The sequence below is a fragment of the Octodon degus genome, unplaced genomic scaffold (assembly GCF_000260255.1).
Source record: "Octodon degus isolate 3935 unplaced genomic scaffold, OctDeg1.0 scaffold00005, whole genome shotgun sequence".
NCBI classification, from domain to species: Eukaryota; Metazoa; Chordata; class Mammalia; order Rodentia; family Octodontidae; genus Octodon; species Octodon degus.
Genome location: NW_004524581.1, coordinates 6,154,650 through 6,159,228, shown reverse-complemented (window position 1 = coordinate 6,159,228; position 4,579 = coordinate 6,154,650). Strand labels below are relative to the sequence as shown.

The 4,579-nt window shown below is 43.1% G+C and overlaps 1 pseudogene; it reads left to right on the top strand.

The window, feature by feature from the left end:
• Nucleotides 1-764: 764 nt before the first annotated feature.
• Nucleotides 765-1,375, top strand: LOC101576135 (annotated as a pseudogene).
• The last annotated feature ends 3,204 nt before the right edge of the window (nt 1,376-4,579 follow it).

Sequence of the window (4,579 nt, the reverse complement as noted above, 5' to 3'; positions counted from 1 at the left end):
TCTTTCTCCTGGCCAGCATGGTATTTCATGTACAATGTTTTTCCCACTTGTGCAGCTTAGGGAAGGTCAGCAACATGAGCAACTACACTATGTCACATAAGATTTTTAGTCCTGGAAAATGGTTTTGTTTTATGTATTTCTTGTGATGGTTTTCTGCCTGAGAAGTGGATTTGCATTTTCAGAACTGATATTTTATCTATTTTTTTTTTTTTTTTTTGCAATGGAGCAAGACCTCAGAGTATAAAGCGTCATCAGTTCACATATTTTAAGTGTGGCCTTGAATTTACTTGTGAATTCTATTATGATCCAAATAATATATCTAACATGACATTGTCACTTTTGTATGTATGACTTTTGTACCTTAGAAGAGATACTATTATATTTTTATAGTAGAACCTGATATTGCATAAGTATTAATGATACACACATAAATTGTTACTCACTAATATTCATATTACTATAATGTATGTGTTTAAAATTGTGGAAGCACTTTGTAATATGCTACTATTATGCAATTATCCCTCTTGATTCATAATTAAGAAAGCACAGAAGGAACCAGTTTAATAGATATGGTGGTATTATAAGGGCTAGAACTTTTTTTATGATGTTCATTGAATTTGCTGAGAAAATTACAATTCTCCATAGTTATTTTGAAAAAAGGATAGATAGGTATCAAGATGTATTATTGGCTAAAAGGATATATTGTACAAGATTGAAGTTTCTGGTCCTCGCTGGGAGGGCGGAGCGGGCACAGACCCAGCAGCATGTGGACGCTGGGGCGCTGCCCAGCAGCGGGCCTGTTGCCCCAGGAAGGCATCGCCGCGCCCGGCTCAGGCCCACGCAGGGGATCTGCGCCCAGTGGTACCCCGGCCTGTGTGTCCGGACGGCGGCGGCCTGTGCACCGTGCTGCGCTAATCTGAACTTCCACTACCTCCACCAGATTCTAAATGGTAAAAAGCAGAGTGTCCATTTGATACGTTTCAGGAACTCAGGAACTTCGGGCAGCACAGGGAGTCTAAATGAGACCACCTGTGACAGACTAGCAGAGGACACCCTGGACTCTTTGGCAGAATTTTTTCAAGACCTCACAGACAAGCCTTGCACATTGGAGGACTGTGAGGTCTCCTTTGGGAGCGGTGTCCTGACAAACCAGTTGGAGCTGTAGGAACCTACGAGATCAGCAGGCAGACCCCAAACAAACAGATCTGGTTATCTTCTCCCTCCAGTGGACCCAAGCACTATGACTGGACTGGGAAAAAGAGTGTACTCCCACGGTGGTGTGTGTCTCCACCAGCTGCTGGCCACAGCGCTGACCGAAGCCTTAGAAACTAGGCTGGACTTGTCTTCCTTGGCCTACTTCAGAAAAGGCACCTGATGGCCTTCCCTGTAAATACCTTAAGCCCGGTGAGCCCAAGATCCCAGCTTCCTTCCCTGCTGCTGAGTGCCAGTCTTTTTCCATTCCTGCTTTTGAAGGCAGTCACAAAATGTGTCAGGCTCTGTGAAAAAAATGTGTTAATACCCACTCTGCCCCTGAGTCTGGTTTTTAACTTCTACAGATTTTTTGTTATATGCTCCGATTACCTCCCTCACAAGATATCTCTCATCTTTTTTTTTTTTTTAAATATGTATTTAGTAGAGAATCTACAGAGTCTCAATACACAGATTGGACTCATCGTGATCCTCCTGTTTTCAGCCTCGCAGGCACTGGGACTGCAGGTGCTTGTCACCACTCAATGACCATCTCAGCAGGCCCCAGGGGCAAGGCCGGCAAGGCCTGCTGGGGATCAAACTGTTGTTCCTGCGTCTGCCTAAGGAAGCACTTTAATCCGCTGAGCTATCTGAACGGCCCCTTCTCATCTTCTATAACGCCTTGTTCCCATACCTTAATTCAGTAATAACCTTACAAAGTGAAAATAAGAAAGAAAAACCCCAGGAGGAGAAATGAATTATCTTCATTCTTTGAAGGATCTACTGCAAAAGCCATATGAGGAGCAGCTGGCCACCTTCACCATTCTGTCTGAAAGTGAGACTCACTGAACCGAGTCTCTCTCAAAGCATTTCGCTTCTGAGTCCTTTGACTTGGTCAGAAGAAACTCAAGCTAAAGACTGTTCCCCTAGTGTGCTTTGGTACTCATCAGGCTTTGTCTGTGTTGTGTTGTACAGAGACAACACGGTGCCTTTGCTTCTATATGCTCATGTATCCTTGCGCGTGCACACACACACACACACACACACCCTGGTGTGTGCGCACAAACTTTTTTCCTTAAAGTTTAGAAGCAGCTGCTGCACAACAAGTTTTTGTTTGTTTTGTTTTTGCTTTTTTCAGTCCTGGGGATTGAACTCAGTACCATGTGCTTGCTGGGCAGGTGCATATTCTACTGAACTATCTCCCCAGCCAATTTGAGAAGGATTTTTTTTTTTTTTTTTTTTTTTGCTACTTCATGCTGCCTTAAGGGCAGGTCTGCTGCTGCTTCCTGAGCGAGGAATTGAACCGTGCGCGGTCCTTTGCACCTGAGTGCAACAACTGAGCTATCTGGCAACGTCCCTGTGTTACAAGTTTGAAATCCCCAAAGACAAGAAATAAATTTTTTCCATAAGCAGAAGGATGTCGCAGTGGTGTTATGAGCTGAGGAGACACTGTGCACATATGAGGGAAGGATACAAAGTAGATACTCAGTAAAGAGCAGTGGTCCTGGAGTGTGCTGCAGCCGGAAACAGATCTATGTGTGCACACATTCCCGGCCTCTGCTTTCCCATCTGTTAAGCATAGAATGTAAGTGATTCTCAACATTCAGAGGTCCTGTTGGAAACCCAGCCCGCCAGCTTGAATTTCCACTAGGTAGATGAAGGGACAGTTTTGATCAGTTTGTTAAGCAATAAAGTAAATTCATTGTCGAAGTACTGAGCTATTGGAATTTTGACAGAAGTCATGTGAAATATTATTTGTCCTTCCTTAGGCCCTCACTGTGTTAGCCTCCCACAGCACATGACTGTATTTTAAATTATACACAAAGCAAAAAGATGACAGAACATAAAACTGACCTTGAATTACAAAACAAAATAAAAAAAGATCCAAGTTTCCAAAGCTGAAGTTTTCATGAGATCAGCTTTTTTGTCTTGTGTCTACAAACCTCTCTCCCTTCCCTTTTATCTCTGTCTTTTGTTTCAGAGGACCGTACAGAAGATAGACATAATATAATAGTGAATTGAAGAGCAAAAGGTACAAGTGAATATATTCATTTTTAGTGGCTCCGTAACAAATTATCAGAAACTTTGTGCTTAAAGACATAACCACTTATTAGCTCCTAGTTCTGCATGTCAGAAATCCAGCGTGTTGTGGATGGATTCACTCCTCCCAGTGTCAGTGGCTGATGCACTGTGTTGACTTGAGAAGTCTAGAAGCTTAACGGAGCAGTTCGGCATCCTAGTGTGAAATGGACGCTCCCTTGTGCTCTAGGATGCTGCTCATTGTGTCTACTTGAGGAATTTAGAAATCTAACTGACTCAGCAGGAAGCCGTGGTCCTCACTTTGTGAACCTCTTTGGCCTGTGCAAGAGCAGGGCAGGGCTCAGAGGTGGTGTGTGAGTGCTGCAGCCACCTGAGGCGGGCGTCCCGCTCACAATATAAAAGTGGAAAAGAAAATGGCTCTCTCCTCTTTTCGCTCTTACTGCTTTTGCTGCCTTCCACCATCGTGAGCTGCCTCCCTCTCCTCCTAGGCCACCTTTCCTGGGAGCAAGCTGATTACAGAATGAAACTTCCACAAACTGTGAGCTAAATAATCTTTTCCTATTTTAATTTAAAGTGTAGGGTGTTTTATCTCAGCACTGAGACAAAAAGTAAGATAATCACTAAGTTATGTTTTAAGTTGGTATTTAGTGGTTATTTTTAAAATACGAGTTATGTAAGGTATCAATACATGCCATCTCTACCAAAATTTTTGCCAAAATATGTACAGATAGGTATAACATCAAAAATTTTAAAAAAGATGGAGATGCATACCATTACAAGGCATTGCTAATTTTATTTTATTTTATCTTTAATTTTATGCATTTGGTACAGGGTCTCACTATGCAACTTGGACTTGCAGTGATCCTCTGTTTCAGCCTCCTCAGGCCTGGGATTATAGGCATGCACCACTATGCCTGGTTTCTGTGGCCAGTTCGGCGTGCCTGGGGCACCCAGGGTGTACAAGGCCCCTAGGGCAGGGTATCAAACCCTGTCCCTGCACTTGCCAGGCAGGCACTTAGGCTGCTGAGCTAGCTCCTTGGCCCCATTATTGCTAATTTTAAATCAAGATAGCTTTATCCATATTGGGTTCACTTCTGAACCTCGGAGGGAGGGTTCTCTTCAAAGAACTCTGAAGTTGTTGGCAGAGTTCAGTTCCTTTCTGTGATAAAACTGGGTTGTTTTTTTTTAAATTCCTTCATGGCTGTCAATTGAACACCACTTTCATCTCCTGACACCATTTTGCAGTCACTCATTCAGGTAACAGAATGTCCCCATTTACTAAGTCTTTCTTGTGTTTCAAATATCTTAAAAGTCCTCTCCTGCACCTATTCTGTTAAAGCCCTCTCCTATT